The sequence below is a fragment of the Phalacrocorax aristotelis genome, chromosome 4 (genome assembly GCF_949628215.1).
Source record: "Phalacrocorax aristotelis chromosome 4, bGulAri2.1, whole genome shotgun sequence".
NCBI classification, from domain to species: Eukaryota; Metazoa; Chordata; class Aves; order Suliformes; family Phalacrocoracidae; genus Phalacrocorax; species Phalacrocorax aristotelis.
This window is the reverse complement of record NC_134279.1, coordinates 52,594,573-52,617,811: the sequence shown is the minus strand read 5'-3', so window position 1 is coordinate 52,617,811 and position 23,239 is coordinate 52,594,573. Positions and strand designations below refer to the sequence as shown.

The window sequence follows — 23,239 nt, the reverse complement described above, 5'->3', positions numbered from 1 at the left end:
TGAAGGAGTGAAGACAAAAATCTGTGTGGCTGAAAATGAGACTAAAACGCCAAATCTTTCTTATGCAGAACTCAAGTAGAATTCTGCCATTGACCTCCTATAGTTAGGACTTGGGCTTAAATGTATATTGTTTTATAACACACTAATCTCTTATTTTTAATATCTTTTTTTCAGAGACAGGTAATAGAAGTGTTTTCATATCGGCTGTAATTGTTTTTGGACTTGGAAAATTGTTTTTTGCAATGGATGTAAAAGTCTTTCATATTATGCTTTTTTTTTTTCCAGACTACTGCAGAAGAACTGTCTCAGTGTATTTTTCCTAAAATAAGTAGGTTATAAATTGAATGTATAGTAAAATGGAATTTATATGGCACACGTATAAACAGAATTAAAGAATGTGCAGATATGATAAAGGTAATAAAGGCTGGATGAGAAATTGGATTGGGTATACAATGTATGCAGAACTGCCATGCGAGTTAAGGTATCAATTTTACATCCCTTTCACTCATGTCAGTCTAGCCTTTGTTCAGCAGATTTTCCTGCTGCAGATTTCACAGAGAAATAAAGGGGGAAGTGATGGACAGAAATCACAAGACATCCAGTTTTAGACTTTCTCCAGGGTTCCTGAAATAGGCTTTGAAAATTTCATTTCAGGATTTGAATTGTCCTGCTATATAAAATAGTATTTTATAGCATTTTCTGGATAATATTTTGTACAAAATTTCAAATAGAACATGTCTTAGAAAATATATATTGATAAACACCTTACAGATTGGTAATAGCCATAAGAATCCTTATGTGATTCTTTGTTTCACCTGTGCTTTGCCTAGTTTAATATCTGTTGCTTGAGCTTGTAATTCAAAAATATTGTACCACCTGACTAATATTATTCAAAACAACAGCAGTTGTTCCTTGCTTGAGAAGCATTTCCCTTGCTTTGTACAAACATGTATTTGTTCAGAAGAAGCACTATTTTGCTCCAGGAATCTGGTGAAGTCATTAACCTCCATAGACCAAAAAAAGTTAACATGCCAAAGAAACAATAAAAATCACAGAATGAATCAAGGTATCAGCTGCAAAGAAAGAAAAAGGATATAATGTAAAAATTTTTTAAAAATAATTGGTAGACTTTTGAAAACCACTATATAATTTTCTTCTATTTCCAAGACTTAAGGGGTTACACTGGTTAAGAAAAATAAAAAAATAAAGAAAATCCATGGTTCACTATAATAATTTGTCCAAGAAGGAAATGGGTAATGAGAGAATATTGTAAAGAGGAGAAGGTAAGAAACAAACAAATAAAAGGAAAAGAAAACCAAAGAGAAGAAGAAAAAAGAATGAGGGAACATTAGTGTAAACTGAATGGAGGGGTCATGACAAAAATGAAAGATGGGGACGAGTTACTGTCATATTTTAATTTTGAACTTTGTTAACCATAAAACAAAGAAGGTGTAATGGTGTCCTTTAAGTTAAACTTAGAAGACAACACTGAGATGACTGGAGAGTGTCAGCAGAGAATTCATAAGCTGTCATGGAAAAGAGACAAAAGTTTGATGGCAAGAGGCTTTATAAGGTCTAAAATGCAAGGCCAAGATGAACAACTGTGATTCAGTGGACTGGGAGGAGGCAGTTACAGGAGAAGTACAGAAGATAATTCCTCTGGTGGCTTTATGAGAGATTTAAATGGCTTTTAAGGATGTTGTTTGTAACTGCAGTACAAATCAATAGTAATGACTTTGGCCTGAATGAACATTTCTGAATCAGCTCCCATTATCATTCATATATCAGCATACAGATTTTTTTTTAATATGCTCATATCAGATTTTAAAACATAGTAAATCTTGCCATTTGTAATTTCAAGTTCTTTCCTGGAAATATACAATATATCTAATTCTTGATCACTAAAACATATTGATTTATAACCAAACATAAATGTTAGTAAATTTGTTAGATGCTAGTCCTAAAGGTTTTTAGAGTTGTTCAACTGATTTAGCCCAGGTAAAAAGTTGTAGATGGAAATACAAAAAAATGGCTGAGGTGGATTGAGGACTGGCTGAACAACAGAGCTCAGGTGATCAACGAGGCAGAGTCTGGATGGAGGCCTGTCACTAGTGGTGTTCCCCAGGCATCTGCGCTGGGTCCAGTCCTGTTCAACATTAATCAGTGACCTAGACATAGGAATAGAGTGTACCCTCAGCAAGTTTGCTGATTATACCAAGCTGGGAGGAGTGGCTGATACACCGCAAAGCTGTGCTGCCATCCAGTGAGACCTGGACAGGCTGGAGAACTGGGCCAAGGGGAACCCCATGAAATTCAAAAAGAGCAAGGGCAAGGTCCTGCACCTGGGGAGGAACAACCCCATGCACCAGTACAGGCTGGGGGCTGAACTACTGGAAAGCAGCTCTGTTGAGAAGGACCTGGGGGTGCTGGTGGACAAGCAGCTGACCCTGAGCCAGCAATGTGCCCTTGTGGCCAAGAAGGCCAAGGGTACCCTAGGGTGCATTAAAAGGAGTGTGGCCAGCAGGTTGAGAGAGGCTATCCTCCCCCTCTACTCTGCCCTAGTGAGACCACATTTGGAGTACTGTGTCCAGTTTTGGGCCCCCAGTTTAAGAAAGACAGGGAACTGCTTGAGCAAGTCCAGCGGAGAGCTACCAAGATGATCAGGGAACTGGAGCATCTTGCTTATGAGGAAAGGCTGAGAGATCTGGTTTTTTTCAGCCTGAACAAGAGAAGACTGAGGGGGGTTTTCATCAATACCTATAAATATCTGAAAGGCAAGTGTCAAGTGGATGGGGCCAGACTCTTTTCAGTGGTGCCCAATGACAGGTCACAAGGGGTAATGGGCACAAGTTGCACAGGCACAGGAAGTTCCACCTGAATATGAGGAAACACTTCTTTCCTGTGAGGGTGCCAGAGCAGTGGCACAGGCTGCCCAGGGAGGCTGTGGAGTCTCCTTCCCTGGAGACATCCAAAACAACCTGCCTGGACGCATTCCTGTGCCCCCTGCTCTGGGTGTGCCTGCTCAAGCAGGGGGGTTGGACAAGATGATCTCCAGAGGTCCTTTCCAACCCCTACCATTCTGTATGATTCTGTTTGTGAAAACTCCTCGGGCCAGATGTATAAGTCACAAAATTATTACTTTTGTTAATTAGGAAGAAGGAGGACTATAAGTTCCAGACAATTTAAAGGTAGAGTGAGGTTTGCAGATAAAAGTACTTCCTATGTTCCTTCAGCTGTCCATTAAGATCGATGCTAGAGAGACTAATGTGGATTATACAATCTACCAAAAGCAAGAATTATAAAATCGAGTCAGGTACATGGAAAAATGCTACTGGAGTATTCAGATAAAGTAATACATTCAAAATCATAACACCACGGATTATATAAGTTTTCCTAGGGAAATTAGGGGAAGGATTCATACAGTGGCGACTACCTGTCACCGTCATTTGTCCTCCATAGTGCATTATGTAAATGCAGAGGTTTCTTTTTATTGCCTCATTTTTCTTCCTGATATCAGACTTAGCCCACTTTTTCAGCAAAATATCTTTCCATTTCCTTCATGTGCTTTTAAAATTAGAACTAATTTTCTCTGATTTGGTCTTATTGATTAACTGCACAAGAAAAATTATAGTATTTTCCAAGAACCAAATATTTTCTCAAATTCATGTGAATCCATGGGAAAAAAAGAGTTATCTCTAAAAAAGCCATTACAGTAGCATCAAATTAATGAAAGTAAAATAATTTCTTTAGAATAGAATAGGAACCATGTTTTTACAAAAGAATATCAATGTTCTTTTCACTGCAAAGACTGGAAACAATATAAATGTTTGACTCGGTACGTGGTGCTGTGGCATACTTATAAATTCTGAGTCCATTATAGCAGTTATGAAGATGTTTTCCTAAAATAATATATATAAACAGCAAGTCTTACTCATTAATTCTTTACAATTTAAGGAGAACTCACATATATCTATCTCATATTTTTAGTCAAAGGTTTAGATTTGCTTAATTTACAGAACTGTAAATCTTTCTATGCTATTGAAATAGATAGTAAATGTTAAGTCCCTGATTAAAAAAAACAAACCAAACAAGAAACACCACAAAAAACTACCCTCTTTATCCACAAAGTACAAAGACATCTTGGATGATCCTTTCAAATATGTCTATTTTCTAAACAGTGTAATTCTGCTGAATCAAAATGTAAAATGAGCTAAAAATTCTGCCAGAATGTTCTATTGCTGCTTAAAAGCCAAGAAAAAGAATCCTAAAAGAACATACTATTTCTTGAAAATTTAAAATAAAGTAAACCATGAGTGAGTCTTGTTCAACCAGATCTTAGACAGTCTGACTATTGGTTTAGTTCTTTGTTAATACAGCTACACATACTGCTTACACGCTGCCCAGTGGGAAAACATGATTGTTACTTATGAGAAATGCTCTCATCTCCAGTACAGTCTTGAATTCACTGGAGACTTTCTTCCAATGAGTTCCATATGTTCCAAATGAATTGCATTCCCAGGAAGTGATTTAACATTTCTGGCAATGGAGCAATTAAACTGGATTTTCCTGCTTGACCAGATGGGTTCACTGTAACTTCACATTATTTCTCACTCTCCTCACAGAGCTAAAAAAACCAGACCAACAACTTCCACATGATCATGTCACATGTGTTTTTAAAAAAAGCAGACACACACCCTTCTTACACCCCTTCACAGGTTTCAACAAACAGCCCCTAAAGCCAGGCTCCTCTCTATATTTTTTAATAGTATGTACTCTTAGGAGCATCAAGAAAGAAAAGAAGAAAGAAAAAAAAAGAGGAAATCCCTATCAGACCATTGCTGAAATACACTCAGGATCTCGTTTTGAATTAGAGAATGTGATTTTAACCTATGAAAATCTTACTTGAAATGTCATATTGAAAATTTTTGTATGCATCCTTGCTGTATTAAAACTGGTTCCCTGTATATATATTATGTCTCCAAATAGGACTATAAAGTGCATGTAAACAATGATATTGGACATTTTCCTTTAAAGCTGAAGTTGCCTTGCACAAAGAGAAATGATTACCAGTAATATTGGGATAAATAACCACTTCCTTTGGATTTCATTAGAAGTTAGGTGGAAAAGCTGTCTTCCAGCGAGAAAGAAAATGGTGGAAAAGACTGGTAAATCAAAACTTAAAATAAAATTCTTGTACAAAGGAAAAGTTTTGTTTGACCAAAGTCCAAATATTGATTTTTTTTGAGCTTTTAAGAATATTTTAACAGGAAATAGAAGTAAATGTGTAAAAAAAGCCCATAATTTCAAACAGCAACCATTCATTTTGGCCATGTGCAGTTCTTTGCTATGAAAAGAGGAAAAAAAGAATCCCTCCACACTCCCCAAATTAGCTTCCTTCCATTACAGAGTCAAAATTAACATATTTAATCTCTGATCTGGGCTAAAAAATTAGTACTGTATCTTTCCAGATTAGAAGTGGTATAGTTAGTCAATGTGTCCAGGTGGTGAAAGGGGAAGGCATTATCTGCAAATAAGACAGGGTGCATTTGGGAGCAGTGGTGACAGTATGCTGAGCTGCAAGACTGCCATTGCAAAAAGCTGAGGCACATGCAGTCTGACCTCAACACAGCTGGCTCTCCCTTAACTGTAATGCAAATAATTTTTTTTTTTTTTAAACTGATTCCAAACCTGCAGACAAAGCCATTACAAATAAAATTAAACTAGCTATCTTTTTGTTTCCTTGCACTCACAGAACATGAACAGCTCTATCATGACTGACTTGTCTGCAAAGCACGACAATAAATGGCAAAGTTTCGTATAATCCAGCAAAGTTACTGTAGAGGAGCATGTAACATACAATTTCTGAAATAAGGATCTAGTGACATCTATTTATTTTTGTAGTGCTTGATAGACTCACTCCGATTACTCCGATTGGTTTATATTTCAATTTTGCAAACCAGTTATAGCATTTTTGTATTACAGCCATTAAATCCCCTTTTTTTTTTTTTTTTTTTTTTTTATTACAGAAGATAAAGTGCATTTGGCATTATGTGAATCACATTTTCAATGCTGCTATCTGACCATGACGGACACTCTACAAAGCCGTTCCATCACAGAAGTCTGTTAGCTATCCAGCCTTTTTTCAGGTATGTATTTGAATAGACATATGCTGGGATATTTCCTTGATAATGGTCTGATACATCTTGATTTGCAAGCATTTCTCTACAATTTTGCCTGTGGAGTTAATATCTTCTACTGTCCAGCATGAAAACAAAACTCAAGGGCAAACATTAGTGTACTGGGATTTGGCTACAAAGGTAAAATCCAGCCTTCATAGTGTTTGTGAACAGGTAACTGTTGGTGAGCTCAAGCTGTTATAAATTCCTCCATCCTATTTGTGGAAATGCTTTTATGGTAATCACCTTTTATTCCTGCAATTAAAAATCATGTTCTAAATTCTCACCTTAGCAGATGCTTCTTTTATGCAAAATAGTTTTATTAAGAATTGTGTTTTTCATGGAAATTATTTGCTTTGAGACCAAATCCATATTGTTATTCTAAAAAACTGGAAGCTTTACATCACATTAGAAGCAAAAAACAGGCCAGCCTCCAAAGCTTGCAAACATAAAAAACTAAATATAACATTCATTTTAAGTAGGATCATTGACTTTAAGACCAGAAAAGACTATGTAGATCAAAAGATATCTCTGTCATCTTCTTTCTACACAAATGATCAAAACACACAAAAATCTAAAATCTTCTAAAGAAGGGTGATCTACTGAGCTTCTGATGAGAAAGGAGGTAATATCAACACAATATACAATTACCAAGGAAGGACTAATGAACCGAATGTCAGAGAACTCTCAATTCCACTAAACAGGGGCAACCTCGTACCTGAAAACTGAGGTCAACAATGCTCAGACAGAAAAACAACTTTTAAGCATTACATAATTTCTCAAACAGTGTACGTTCTGTATCATCTGGAGTTCTTAACTAGACATTTTATTTTATTTAGAAGGTATGCTCTAGTTTTCTTAATTTGGATAAGTAGTAGTTAAATTTAACTGGGTTATTTTACAGAAGAAAAATATCCACGATCATTCAGATGGTTTGAAATTAGGGAAATACTGCAGTTTGTAACTGGGAATTTCCTCAGTTATATCCCCATTACAACAAAATAATAAATTCATATCTTTACCAGAAAATTCTGACTTTTTAAAACCAAAGCCTGTAGTGTAAATGAATCAGACTAAGAGAACAGACATATAGAAAACCCTTTTTGAAAAACTAATTAATTTAAAGCACAGTAATCTTTTGGTATTAGCATTGAACACAAATCATAGCAATAATGTAGGAGAAATCCCAAGAATGAATCATTCATCATTCAGAATTACTTACAAAACATTATTTTATTAAACTTGTAAGTTTTTAAAGTAAAATTTCAGTTCTCTGCAATTTTTACAATTTTGATTTTTTTTTTTCAACATAAAGAAAGAGAAAAAACAAAACCATCACCTTTTAGGACATACCAGCTTTAGAAGGGTAATTTAGCAAGGTTTTTCTTCTTTGTGGTCTTTCATTTTACTAAAGATTGCAACTACTAGAAGTAGAGCCGAAGGCAATTAAAATCCGTCCAACAATAAAGCTGCATCAATTAACTCAAATTTAAAAAGGAATTAATGTCACATTCAGAGGTCTCTGACTAAATGTATGAGACCACTAGGAGTTTAGTTCTAGTGGAAGTACAAAGCTGTGTGCTTGCCTGCATATGTTCTCCTCCAGTCAGTTGCTTGCCTCTCTCCAACTACTTTGTTTTCTGACTGGATATTTCTGTTTGCTTGAGCCTCTTAATGCCACTGAGGTCATGCAGAGAGACCCTTCTAGTTAGTGCTGGATGGTTGGCAGTTCTCCTTCCACGAGGCACTTGCCAAGAGCCTGCACTTCGGGTGGTCTGGTAACTTCCTGCATCTTTGTCATTCAGCTGGCATAGTGTGACTCTTGCTGGATTGGAAGTGCAAAACAAAGATGCGGGATAACTTTCTTGTTCTCTGTTTGGTGTTATTATAGACTTTCCATAGATCAGGGTAAGCTCTCAATGCTCTGAAATCTGTCAGGACCACATAACAGCTGGTTTATATGACAGATAAGACAACAGCCTGTCTGCAGCTTGTCCAGACAATTAAGTAGAATTTGGCCATAATATAGAATTAAGTTCCTTTCTCTTTAGGGATGCTAAAGTCTTCAGAGCAGCAGCTGCAAGCTCCTAAATACCCTGAGAGTTACCATCATGCATTTTGTGAAACATAAATATGATTTTTTTTTTAAATTAGCAATTGTTAGACCTTAGCTTATTTGCATATCAGGACTTAACTTGGAATAAAAACAGAAGTGTAAAATAAACTTGGTTTGGATACCTCCCAGCAGTTCCTCGGATAAGGAACTGTATTTCCACTTGAACTGTTCTTTAATTACTGCAGTGGACATACAGTACTTGAAAAAGAGGTCAATTGAATTTTAGTTTAATTAAGTTTAGTTAAGGAACATTTATATAGCTTTTGGTAATACAAAACCTGTGTTTCCTCCAGTTCCACCAAACATATGTATCTCTTCCCTAAAGAAGACACAGCTTTAATGTTAACACCAAAGCTGAGATGTGACACAGTACCTCTAGAACTGGAGCAGCCCCAAGAGTGCTCATGCTTTTCATCAATCACCAGAGGTTCTATTAGGGTTCATTTACACATAGAGAGCTTTTTCCCAAGCTCAGAAGTAATTTGTTTAGCTAATGTTTATCTTATAAAACCTTTTACAATAACAAACACATCAATAAACCCTGAAACATTGGCAAAGCTGAACTACTTGGGAACCAGAGGGCACCTAGCTCTATAAGGCAGCAGTAAAAGATAATTAAAGTCTCATGTTTCCCATTTGTTTCAACATCATGTAATGTCTACAAATGTGATTTTTCCTTAAAGCCCTTAAATCTGGGGAATGCTTCTACATGGTTGACAGGAATCCCAGGTGATTTCAGTCTTTTAAAATCTTTTTATATATAAAACTTACAACCTTAGAGTAAGTCCATGTTTCACGTAAATAAAAAATTCCTTCAGTCATGTGATTATAGAAAGTAAAATTTGTTACATGATGGCTCTAAGTTACCAAATAACTTTGAGCACTTACTTGCAGAATAAAGGTGAGATTAAAACCAACAAAATCATACCACTCTTGTCTTTCTCTAGCCATGTCAAAGAAAACAAAGGAGCCCTTTGCTCTTCATCCCAGGAAAAGCAAGTCACTCTTACTAATTTTGAAGGGTGCAGAAATGAAGATCAGGAAGTCCATCTCATTGCTGCAAGTGCCAGAGTCTATCATAATGTGGAAGCTGCATGTTCATGAGGTAATTGACAAAAGGTTTGCAATGCAAATCATCAGATATGTAAATGAGCAATCTGATTCTAATGATCTTTCTCTGTGAGGTTAGCCCAAATCCAATGGTTGACCGCTATCTACATTTTTGAATTCCACTAATGTTAATCTCCTGGATTCAGATCTCAAGAGGTTAGCAGCAATAAAATTATATTTTAATAAGATTTGAGATTCTTGAATGTTATATCTGAATGATTGGTATTTATGCTGGTCGAGGAAGACCTCACTATGTTCAGCTTTATGTTCTGAACAAGCAAATCAGGTGTAGAGCATTGCAGCAACTTAGTGACACCTACTGGGAGGGCAGCAACTATTGACAGCTACTTACACTCATCCTGTGAGGTTGCTCTCTTCGAACCCCAGCTGGCTACCCTTCCCATTGTTAGCAGCAGCAGGCTGCTGCAACTGTTTAGAGTTGTCTTTCTCAAAATATAAAAGCAAACCCCAAGAAACTAATTTTGAAAACATAATATGTATGTTTTGGCTGAAATCTTTATACTCACAGTCTTGTGAATTCAGTCACTGTGATATTACAACCGTTGGATCAGGTGAGAAAGGATCAAAAGCGTATCCCCAGGGATGCTTTTGATCTTGATCTTTGTCCAAGCATAAAAGAATAAATGACTACAAAAGCTATATCTCTTCTATTATCATGAAACCCTTACTTTCTGCAGAGCATTGTAGGTCTTTGCTCAGGAAGCTGAAAAGTCACATAATAGTGATGCTAATCATGAGATGATGGAGAGAAGAGGGAGTTAGCATGCCTAATAGAATCAGCGGTAGGTTTGGAAGAGTCAGTGGAGCTTTTTACTGTTGAAAAAAGTGCATCTAACTTTGGAAGGTAGCAGGGATGATCATAGGGGAGTAAGTGCCAAATTTCAGTAAGTTATCACCAAGGTAGCTAGATGTGATAATTACCATATTTATTACTGGTTTACTAAAATATAAAGTAAAATGGATTAATATAAATCACCCTATTTGCTTTCACAAGGAGAAGACAAATGGCATGGAGTATAAGCTGTTTGCTTATTTGACCATATTCTTGGACTCTCAGTTTGTTCATGCTCCAACATATGCATGTAGTGAGTGTGAGCTTAAAAATCACCAATCACCACTACTGTGGCCTTATGAAATCAGTCTTTCTCTAGATGATCCAAGAGAAAGAGAGCTGAAATGAAATGAGTGCCCTCTGCATAGGTAGTGTGCTAACCTTTAAGCACTTGTCAAGGTTGTGGGTGACAAAGGCAATAAAACTAAAAGATGTCTTTCGGGTGAAAAAATAAGAAAACTCGTTTTTCAGATCATTCAAGAACTTCTGATTTTTTAAGATAATTGAAAAAAAAAAGTAGGAAAGAGATTGCTTATATGAAAACAACTATTTTTTTTTTACAAAAGACAGAAAAAAGAAACAGAAATATGTAACAAGTGAAAAAAATACATTTCTTTGTCACTGGGAAAAGAAACAGGAGCTTTATCTCCTAAAAGGGTCTAAGGAAATGATGCAAAGTAGGTTTTTAAATCCAAATATAACAATGAAAGGTCTAAAAAATACCCCAAGCCCTTGAAAAACCTCTTCAGAAAACAAAACATTCATCTGCACAGCTGTTTTGTGCTAAAATGCTTGTAACCAAATCCCCATTTTTTGTTTGAGAAAAAAAAAAACCCCAACTATAATAATTTCTGCTTTAATATCTATACTCTGGTCAAAGTGATTATCAAATTTGCTTTGCTCCTGTAATCAAAAGCTTGGTTCCTCTGGTACAGTTAGTAAACCAGAGAAATATATATTTCCTCTGCCATACAGTGTCCTCAGCTGGAAGTATTACCAGTAAGAACACTACTCCAGGTCTGTGATATGACCAATTCCTATTACATTTCTTTAGGGTCTTGCAACACCTTGCTTAACTCAGCAATGCATGTGCTAACATTTCATAGTACATGGACAGAATCCGTCACAGACACCACACATTCTACATGTCTTCCATCTCTGTGCAGCAATCCCATTTTATTTCCAGACACTATCTGTCAGGTTAGGGTTTTTAATGTCATACAAATCCAGAAAAAACCAGAAGCATCCACTCATCTGGGAAGTTTTGTTCATGCTGCCAACATGTTTTAAAAGCCCGGGAGGTAGGATGGGTGTTTTGCAATTGGCTGCACGGGACTCTGGGTTCCGTTCACCACCTTAAAGGCTCAGCCATAAATGTTGCAGATTAAAGTTAGGATGAACTTACTGCATGGTGAAGATGACAGGCTAGTTCTTACTTTTCTTGGAGCAAGGCCACTGGGGATAGTCATGGCCTGATATTAGAGCAGGAACACTAGTTACACAATCTTTGTGCCAGTTACAGTTATTACAAACACTTCATTTTTCCCATATTTAAAATGTAAATAATAATAATTCTTTACCATTAAATGGGACATTGGGGACTTTCAAGTGCCTAGAAAAAAAATTCTGCAAAGTATTCTGATTGTTCTGTGATAGACTTTTCTATGCATTATGTCTAAAAATATTCTATATTACAAGATTAATGATTAACGAATCAATTAATATTAACTTTTGAATATATACACAATTTTTTCCTAACATTGCTGCTTTTTTTACTGTAAATCATCTAGCATGCTATGTATTTCTGTAGTTTGCATTCTGATATAAAAATATTTTCCAGTAAGTAGTTCCATATTTTAGTCCATTTGTTTCTATAATTTTGAATGTTAGAATTAAGGTAGCTCCTTACATCATAAAAATAACGCTGTATGTTTTATCTTAATTAACAGGTGTAATAGTTTTCTATTCAAACAATAGCTAACAATAACTGGTGAAGGATATACTCTGTCTGAAAAACCTTTATTTTATAAACTCCTTTTATGAGACGCTTAGAAGTTGGAGATATTCAATACTGCCATTCATTTATCTAACATAAGTTCCAAACATTATTATATTCCATAGATGATATATTTGTAATTAGTGGAAAAAAGAAATTGTAACTGATACAGAGCACGATTCTGCTAAAGTCAGTAGGAACTCTGCCAATTACTTCACTAAGTGAAGGCTCAAGTGGATGCTGCCTGACTCATAATCTTCCTGTCTATGCTGTGACCATTTTCTTGTTAAAGACGCAATTCTGTGTGCACATATATGGATATGTAACAGATAACAAAATCTACTATTAAAAGCCAGGATTTATATCAAACCTTTTATTAATTGCTACCTATATTTTGAAGACAGCTCTTTTAAGATCCTTCCTTTTCTAGAAATTCTAAAATTAGTCTTCTTTCAGGATAACTTTATTTATATATTTTGTTCTGAATTTTATTTTTGGTTTCTGCAGGCACTAACCAAAGAAGTATCTCATCGACGTCTGTGTTCCCACGCTATTCCCATGAAAAGCTCACTCAGGCTTGCAGACAGATGCACTGCAGATCCTGAGAGTAGTAAGTGGGTCTAATTCTGTGAAGTGCTGGGCATTTTCTGTATTTCCCCAGGATCAAGCCCTAACAGTACCATTTCTTTCTGAATTGTTCCAACTTTCCCAAACTTTGTGTGGCATGTTACAAAAATGTAGTTCACAGTTTCTAAACTTTCAAAACTTTCCAGAGGGAAACAGCACACAAGAGTCCAAGTATACTCTTGGCTTTCATACCAATACCAGTCCCCTGAGGAGAGTTTGAATTATTCCATGTTTTAGTTAAGAGGGACTATTACAAGTATGAAACATTTTCTGAAAAAACACTTTTGACTGAATCTTATGTTCTCACTCAACTCTCCTAGAACCAATATTTCACAAGCATTTTAAAATATTCCTGACCATTAGTGATGGTGCAAAGAACTCTAGAAAGCCATAAATCCCATTTCACCACATGAAAAGAGTAGGTGTTTTCTTGAAAGTCGAAAGTCTGCAGACTAGCAGAGAAGATTTCTGACAAAATAACTGTATTTCATATGAGAAAAATTTTGTGAAAAGAATTATATAATTATATAATTATATATATAATTATATATATAATTATATTATAGAATTATATAAGTAGGATAAATATAAAACTTTAAATCTACCCACATTAGTCCCTAGTTTTATATGTAAATTTAAATTACCAAGTTGCCACAGGAAGTGTAGATGTTTTCTTTCTTGTGTCTTGGCAGCAAAGTAAGCAGAAATGGCTTAGTGAAAATAAAATACCCAACGAACAAACAAAACAACACTGTACCAATCCTTCTACCAGTGTCTGTTTTTCATTGGAAAGAATAGAGGAATGCATTACCCTTGACCACCCATGTACTTTAGACCTTCCAAACTCAACGTCTGCATGCTGAACTCGATGAGGAAGGAATAGGAATAGTGTGCGTATGAAGCAAGTTGCAAAAACTTGTTATGTCTCTCAAAAGAGAAATGTAGAATGAAAGTTCTATTCTGTATTTGCCTGTGTTTTGATTTCAGAATAAACGTGGTGATAGCAGTGGAGGATACTCATCACCTTGCAGCTGCTGAAAGAAAAAACCTCTAGTATTTAGTACCAGAGAGAGTGAGAGAAAGAAATAAGCCAACCTACCGATAAATTAGATCAAGATTTTTCAGTCTGCCTTTTTATGCTTATTTGGCCATTATTTTGTCTTCTAGTCTAGTCAAAATCTTGACCATTCTAATTCACATTTCATAGGCAAATGCTATTCTCTGACACCTGGACTTAGCATGATTGAGAAACAGAGGAACAGCCAGAAGTGAGGACCCGACAGGCTAGGGACTATTTAGAGAAGCTGGAGGTATTCCAACATGTGAGGCTAAATGAAGTCTACCCAAGCTTGCTGAAAGAGATGGCTGATGTAATTGCAGGGCCAACTAACGTCTGTGAAAAATTGTGACAACTGTGGGGTACCCCTAATGGCTGGAGAAAGACTTACACCTGTCTTCAAAAGAGGCAATGATCTTGAAGCTTGTCAGGTCACTTCAGTTCAGGGAAAGATCATGGCGGACACCTTGGAATCCATTTCCAAATACATGAGTGACAGGAAGGCAATCAGGAGCGACCAATATCAATTTACTAAGAGCAAATCATCCTTGACCAACCTGGCTTGCCTTCCAAGATGTAATCACTGCCTACATGGACAAGAGAACAGTGAATATGATATACCTTAACTTTAGTAAGATTTTATACACTGTGATCCAAAGAAGTCTCTTTTGGAAGCTGACAAAGTATGAGCTGGAAGAGCAGACAGTGAGATAGGTTGAAAACTGGCTGGGCTGACATAATTAAAAACTGTCAAACCATTAAAACTGACATCTTCATCTATGGTATCTGGTTCAAAACCAGCTTATCTCTTAGAGATTTTAGAATGAGGACAGAACTAATTTGTTCTGATGCCTAATGGCATCTGGATGCATCTTTTAGATACAAGACAAAATGGTTGAGACCATAATGCCAAACGTTGCTGAACACAGAAGAGCAGCTCCACGCTAAGTCCGAGGAAAAGATGAAATTCTGTGAAAACTAGAATCAGTGGGATATCAGGGAGTCTCCAAAATAACAAAGGATTGGGATGCTGACACACAGGGAACTTGTGGAAGCTGAAATAGCTGCTACAATGATTCCTGAGCTTGTTTTATGGAACTACAAAGTGTAAGAATTTCTTGTGAAGACATTGAAGAAAAGCATAAGTTTAAACTTGAAATCCAAGCAGGAAAAAGATGTTGGCTTAAAGCATAACCTCACAGATACTTCAGATACATGGCAGATTGTCTTGAAGTACTTTCCATGGACATCAAGAAAACATATAATGGCAGCAGAAGGAAATGGTGTTGCCGTAAGTAGTAACAAGAAATTTTCATGGGTTTCCAAGTGGTCTGAGTAAACTCCATCTGTGCTTGTGAGAATGTGATAGCATTTACAAGTGTACCTGCTCTACTCAGCACTTGTCAGGCCACACCCAGAGTACTGTGTCCAGTTCTGGTCCCCGCTATACAAAAAGGATGTGGACAGGCTGGAAGGGGTCCAGAGAAGGGCCACCAAGATGATCAAAGGACTGGGAAGCCTGCCATACAAGGGTAGGCTGGGAGAGCTGGGTTTGTTCAGCCTTGAGAAAAGGAGGCTCAGAGGGGATCTCATCCCCATGTACCAGTACTTGAGGGGTAGCTACAAAGAAGATGGAGACTCCCTTTTTACAGGGAGTCACATGGAGAGGACAAGGGGGAATGGATACAAGTTGCTCTTGGGGAGATTCTGACTGGACACGAGAAGAAAATTTTTCACAGTGAGGACAGTCAACCATTGGAATAATCTCCCCAAGGAAGGGGTTGCCTCGGCCACATTGGACACCTTTAAGATTCTTCTGGACAGGGTGCTGGGCCACCTTGTCCAGACTGTGCTCTTCCCAGAAAGGTTGGACTAGATGATCCCTGAAGTCCCTTCCAGCCTGGGATTCTGTGGTTCTGCGATAGCTTCAAAGCTACATTTGAACAGGACTAAATAATGCAAACTTTCAGCTTAATATATTTTGGCACTGGCTTTACTGATTGGTACATGTCTTATGAAACCTGAATATTCCTAACTGACTCACAGCAACCCAGTGCAGTCCTGAAATACTGGCACTAGACACATCCATTTATCTAGGTGTAGAGAAAAACAAAACTTGTTTGTATATACATAAGAACAAGCCTGGCATATGAAAAAAAACACTGCAGCAAGTTTCCTGATTTTTTTTTTTCCTATGCTGAAAATTCCACAAATAAGTTGTTAGGAAGGTGAGGCTAAGGAAAATATGTAGCAAGAGATTACTTTAGTACTTCATTACGATAAAGTGCACTTGCAGATAGCCTCTGTTTTCAAGAACTCTGTTCTCTGATATGAAACTGTATAAAAGCTGGTGCAGCTATGGATTTCTGGCTGCCATTGAAAAGCTCAAAGTTCTGATAGCAGTTAAATTCTGTTAAGACCATCACTAATACAAAGTACTGAAAATTATTACTCGCTGTTATTCCTATTTCTTTTGCAAGTTGTTTAACATACTTAAGTATTCTAGGAGCTAAAGAATTTAATAATGTAGTTATCTCTTCTCCTAGGTTTTCTTTTTTTTGGTCTTGCCCTTTATTTTTTTTAATAAGACAGCTCAAAATTGCCATCTGAGTATTTTCAGTTTTTATGTCCCTGGACCCAATATCACAGAAATTGCCTAGTCTGATCTCTGTGTCTTATAGGCAATTATATATCATCCAGTTCAAATAAGTAAACTTCAGGAGACTAAAATGTTCAAGAGATATTCAGGCTATAGGTCATAAGTATTCAGCAGTAAATTAATTTAGTAAAATAAATAATAGAAAAAGGCATATTTTGTTTAGGACATTATGATGAAGTGGAAAAAAAATATTTCTGTCAGCTGTGTCCTCTTGAAGATTGATTTAGTACTGAAAGCCCATGCTAAACAGGAGAGAAGAGTCTCCATAGCATCACTGGTCCTCTCTGCTCTATATCCTATCTCCATTTGTGATGAATACTTCAGAGGAAAATACAGCTGATCCTTTTTCCTCTGAATATCCCTGACCAGCCAGGAATAATCATCCTGTTCTGATGCCTAGAGGTGATGAAATCAAGTGTGAAGTTTTATTTTAGTTCTTATTTTGCTGAAAAACTAAAGCAAGAATGTTGCAGGCACACTGATTCAGGACAAATGTTGATCTTCCCATAATCTAGGAAAAGAATGATTGTGCATGGGAATTATTGGAATAAGAGAGACCTCATCAACCATGATACACCTTTCCAAAGACAAGCAGGAAGGATGGATCCAACCATGTTACATTGGCATTAACCTAATTTGTTTTAAAGACTTCAAATAGTTCCAATCTACGACTTTTCTAATAAGCTGTATCAGCAGTTGACTACCCTTTTGCTATGAAAGTGAATGTTATTGCAAGTTTGAACTTTAATTGCATTCTGTAGCAAATGAATCTTCTCACACGTTTGCTGGCAAGACTTAAAAGCCATCCACTCTTGGATATCTTTTCCACATTCCTACATACAGTTATCAAACTGCTCATTATCCTTTGGGCTGATTCCTCAGTGCTTGCCAGGAACTGAAGATATGAAATGCTATAAAAGTATTCACTTCTCCTGGAGTGACAAAATTAACCCCAATTCCATGTGTGAGTATTTATTTGAATTACCTGTGGATACATGGACTTTCCGAGGAGTAATCACTGAGCATGATCTCATGTAAAACCCTGAATTCTGTTACAGCTCTACCACAGGAATTTTGGTGATTAAACTTAAGGGAAATCCATGGGAAGCCTTCCTCGACTTCGGCAAGCATTGAGTTATGTCCTGGATCACTAAACACTATCTTTTTCCCTGATCTTTTCTGACCTCAAATGCTAGGGCAATTGATGTTGCTTTGATCAATTCGATCTCACCTTCATTAGATGCTTTACTCAGCCAGTCAGTTTTACAAACTGCTACTGAAATAGAATTTGAGAGAGTTGATACCTGGGAACCAATGGAATGTACCCCTTTAAAAATAAGGGCTATGTCATGTCCATGTCATATTGTACCTTATGGGTGAAGGAGGTGGAACAGTTGAGCTGCCTCATGCTCGGAAAGTCTTCTGTCACATAGCTCTAAATTCCAACAATAAGACAAAGCCCATGTCCTGATGCCAGCTATAGTAGTCAGAAAACAATTATCCTCCACTCCTTCCTGAATAATAAGAGTAGATCAGAAGGGATAAGGATTTTTATTTATCCTGCAGTGTTTAGTTAGAGGAGTCATGTAAAAAAGAATCCTGACCCTCTGTTTAAAATGTCTTCTAACATGATACAGCCTATGATAACCAAATCATTTGTTATTCAACTTGCTACTGTAATGCTTAAAAATAGTTTTCTTAAAGTAACTTAAGAACTTATTACATGTAATTTCTTAATCTGTTAGACAGACTTTGTGATGAATAAGTTACCTACTACTTATAAAATTACCCAAATCTTTAAAAATTACTTTATTCCAGAATAAAATAGGCAGTACAGCAGGAACATGAGAATGAAATGCTCTGTTAGTCTCTCTCATTTGGATTAATTCATCCTGCAAGTGAAGAACACAGCTTTTTAACACAGTGGGGTCAGTACAGTTTTAATGAACAGCTGACTGGTCTAAGACTCGCAAAATCACAGACGGACCTGGTATAATTTTCCTCATACACTGCCTTTTAATGGAAGGACAACTGCACTGTTTGGGAAAATACTTGCTCAGCTGGGTGAGAGTCAGTTCCAGAGTATCCACAGTCTGACATTCAGAGCAGATCTGTTTGATGCAGTAGCAGAAACAGAAATGTTTCATAAACACCAGAGTTCCCACTGCTGAACTCTACAGATGCCTGCAGTGATGCTTACAACGAAGGCAATTTCATACATGCACATACGCAGCCCATGAGGCAAAAACATAGTAACAGCATAATTACTGGTTTGAGGAGCTGAGCTACTAGAACTTCAGTGAAAACAATAAGGAGAGATTTAATAGCTCGTACTGCTTCTGTGGGAACTTCGGATGACCACACAGAAATCAACAAAAATTAGGAAAGAATTTCCCATGCCTTTTATGGAATAAGTTGCATACTCCACATGGATACACACAGGATGGTGATTTACTGGTTGGAAGAACTGAGTCCATTTCTCATTTTGGAAGGTGATACTGATGGTGGTTTTTGGGTAGAATTGGCTAACAATGCTGTCAGACCAAAAGGCAGCAGGGAATGCAAAAACATGCCAGGTTTTTTCCAGTAAATCTTAAAGATGATCTGCTAGTAGATGACAACGATGTGTGGTTTTTGAAGGAGATATAAGTATAATTCATTCACACAGATTAATGATAAAAAGCCACTCTTTAAGAGCTAGAAGAGAGAAAAATCTTTAAAAAGAAAAATCAAACTAGACAAAAATACATGCAGGTATTTTTTTTTAAATTATTCAGTCCATTTTGTATCCATAAAAATAGTCTTGTATTTAAACTTTCTACTTAATTCTTCATTTACATTTTCCTACCATAGTTATGTATTGCTTGTATTTCTAGAATGACACTTTTGCTATGCAATTCCCATATTTCAAAATACAAATTAATAATTGTATTTGCTGTCTGAATTTGTTTTCATCTTCATTTTTAGCGATAGTCAAGACCCACCAATTTCAGATGGAAATTATCAGTCATCATATTTTACCTAACGCAGTCCAAATCAGTATCTTCACTGCTATTGTTTCATTCTCTGCTTCTGATCTTTACTCTGACAGAGATTTTTACCCTGCTGATTTGTTTCTTTCTCCCAGATGCCCTCCTTCCTGGATGACAAACATACAAATAGATGCCTTATCCACTGGCTTATAAATGTCTTTCTGTACTGGTATAGAGTGGATTTTCAATCCCAGTTTACCAAGTACAGTCATCAATGATTTCTCTGAACTATTATTTCCCGAAAGACTTATAAGCATCCCTTCCCATGTCAAACACTGTCCCTAGCCCATTGTTATTTGAAGAGAAGATAATGAGAAAATGTTTTACTCACTAATAATTCTGTAATTTTTTTTTTTTGTCTGCCTCCTAGCATGAACTGTCTTACCTTGGTCTTAAGACTGAAAACTTCTTGAAGTAGGACTGTTACTGAAATTAAACGACATACTTGCAGCAACTTAACAAGTAAGAATAATGGCGATATTAGTAGCCTGCTAGTATTTTTCTTTCATTCTCATCAAGATCAGACATGCTTACACTTTGCAAACCTATTTTTAAGTGGTGACAACATTATTTGTATTACTGAAGCACTCAAAAGCCACAGACTCGGACCACAATCTGATTGTGCAAGATCCTGTACAAACAGGGCAGAAGAATTACCCATACACCAGAAGGAATGCAACCAGTATAAAGCAAGAATCCTCATGCAGAATGATGTGGGAGAACAAGGAAAATGATCATTTGTGTCATATAAATAATGTTTTAAGTAGCCTGGGAACAAAGGGATCTTGACTGGTATAAATTTTTTTCAGATACCCCAGCAAAAGAGTACACTGCAGAAAGCATTAGGAGCAGTCAGTGAGATAGCTTTGCTGATGTATGTGGGGAGGGTCCTTATGAGGAAAAACACGAAGGAATCCAGTCTGTCATATTCCACCTTTACCCGCAATTGTGAATGTTATCCTATGAGTATTTTTCTGAAGCATCTAGGATCTCATAATCCTAAACATATACAGAACATATTTTTTGATCTAGAATATTTTTTCTTTTAAAAGTACAGTAACACTTAAGGTTCTTCCAGAGGTATGTTTATTTCCTTTTTTTGATTTGCTAGAAGTCATATTAATGACCAGACTATTTTCTTCATAAACTGTTCCATCTTTTCATTTGTAGCAAAATATGAACTCTCATTATCCTTTCCTTTTCCCCCACTTCCAGTTTCCTCTCAAAGAGGATCATCCAGTTCTGAACATTCCCAAACACTCAGTTCCTGCAGCACACAGCTGCTCCAGAGGCCAATATGCCCTTATGCTTCCTCTCTCTTTTGCCTCTTTCAAATATGAAGAGGATTACAAAAAAACCACTGACAATTCTGGAGTTTTTGAAGGCAGTGAAAGAATTTTCAAAACATTTTTATGTATTTCAAATGCTGGATGGACTATACTCAAACACCTCTTTATCATGTAGAAATGAGACATTTCCTTAAGTTCCATCATAGCCATGAAGATGACTTTTATCAAAACCTGTGAGCCACCCAAACATATGGTAGAGCTCACAAAAATATGAATTACAGATTTTATTATACCATGAATGGCATAATTGTTAAATTAGTTAGTAAACCTTAGTAGCTACTACTCTGTGCATGTCACGGATTACAAGACTGAAGCATGTTTTTATCAGTGCATGCTTACATGCTGGATTTGTTGCAAGATTAGGGTCTGAAATGCCATTTATTTCCCTACAGCAATCTTTCATACTACTGCTTTACAGCAGTCTATCATACTCTGCAATGTGGTCATCAAAGGTAATAGTAATAGTCAAAGGAGCCTTAACAGGAGAAGGGCGTCTCTTGGCAATGTTATCACTGTGACTTAACAAAAAATTATTTAAAACTTAAACTATCTAAGTATGTGCTTACACTAATATCAATTAATGCCAAAATGCAGTACTGAAAGCATAAAACGATGCTAACTGGAAGGGATCTTCTGCCTCTACTGTGATTACCTACACTATTTGCAAGACATTAACGAAGTTCAGAATTAGAAAAAACATGCGTTACACAAGGACGGTAATCTGAAAGAGCACGTTGACAGGCAGACACCCGTGATATGCTGCCTTGGAATTTGTGTATCCCAGCTTTCACTCTGCCCGGTAGCTTGGACAGCAGCAGCGGGAGATCTGATCGGACTCACGTTCTGCAGGGCCCCGCAGCAGAACCACTGATGACCCCGAGTGATTAAGGGTCAACAAACTCCAGCCTGAAGCAACTGTTCTATGAACTTTGGCACATTCTGAGTTGGCTCCTGCTGGTTTGTTGCCTTTGGCCCTTATCTTGCAGTTTAGCAAGGGTTGTGAAATTTTGAATAAAGTTACAAGACAGATCGGGTCTGTCTCAGTGACTCAAGGTCTTGCTCTTCAAATGTTCTCGATCTTCAGAATTCCTTTGGCAAATAATCTCATCTATCAGTTAAACATTTTCCAATAGGTGTGTCAAAGGACCCACAAAAAAAAAAAAAAAAAGGGAAAAAAGAAACTATTTCTATAAATAACTTGTGGGGCAGGGAAAACATTATCAGAGATTCTCTATGGTAGCACCTTTTATGGAAAAACTACCTGCATTCTATGTGTGCACAAACTTCAGCCCATAATTGAGAAAACTCTGCTTTGAATCTAGTACTGTGTGGTTTTTTCAGATGGATGAAAGGAATAACCGCTTCAGAAAAGTGGAAATATCTTTGGAACATGAAAAGAAACAGAGGAAAATAAGAGGAGTTACCCGCTTTCAAAAGTACTTACAAGCCTAACCTCATTGACTCCCAGATGTCCAAGTTGCCTACAAAAGAGGACTTTAAATATAAAATCAATTAGACTTCTGGAAATTTTGCTGTGAATTTTTGTTTCAAGGCTAAACTTAGGCCTTTAGCAGAAATTATAAGTTCTTCCTCCTTAAAAGTACAAGGAAGAGAACGTATAACTCCTTTTTTCTTGGCAATGCTTTTTCTGCCATTGAGGTGGCCTCAGTGCTGTAATGGAATACTTAATGAATTAAAGTTTTGCAGTGATAGATAACCATAGGTAGATATGTAAATATAAAAGGGTGCAGAAGTCGTAAAATGAAATATTAATCTTGTCTATATTTCTTGGAAAGTAGCAACTTCAAATGAGAAAAGCTCTCTATATTCAAATATTTAATATGAGACCTGTGACATCTTTCAGCATACTTTAAGATGTAAACCTACTCAGATTCAGCTAAATAGTCCTAGCGCTTCCCCCCGATCTTTGCAAGAACGTAGTTCCTACTTGTAGCGTGCATTTTAACATTCAATCTCCCTTCCCTCTCTCCCTGCGCTTTTCCTGAACAATCAGGACCAAGTAATAAAATAACCATAGGAAGAATTTCATTATTCTGCCTTGCTGCTTCCTTAGCTGGGGTAGTTCCTGGAGAATTTCTCATCCTAGCAAGGAGTTTTGGAAGAGCACTCAGGTTAAGGCTTTCAGTGTCTACAGCTGGATTACTGAATACGTTTGCAAGAGATTACCAAGACATTTTCAGAGGTAATTCAGAAGCACAAAACTTAGTGAAAACTGTTCCGCTACAGGGGTAACACAAATATAT

The 23,239-nt window shown here is 36.7% G+C and overlaps 1 protein-coding gene and 1 long non-coding RNA gene across 4 annotated transcripts in view; one reads left to right on the top strand and one right to left on the bottom strand.

Moving 5' to 3' along the window:
- The window catches only part of DLC1 (DLC1 Rho GTPase activating protein), a 242,579-nt gene that overhangs the window by 137,969 nt on the left and 81,371 nt on the right, over positions 1-23,239 (bottom strand). Inside the window, exon 1 of one of the 3 annotated variants that reach the window (XM_075091414.1) lies at positions 7,530-7,738. The exons of the other annotated variants lie outside the window; for them this stretch is intronic. The gene's annotated coding sequence lies outside the window, so the exon portion shown is untranslated. Of the gene's footprint in view, positions 1-7,529; positions 7,739-23,239 lie in introns of those variants that run through there. 3 annotated transcript variants of the gene reach the window in all.
- LOC142056505 (uncharacterized) lies at positions 5,486-15,906 on the top strand. Its single transcript, XR_012660367.1, has 4 exons — positions 5,486-5,646; positions 6,027-6,146; positions 12,759-12,861; positions 13,571-15,906. It is a non-coding gene; the product is annotated as an uncharacterized LOC142056505 (long non-coding RNA).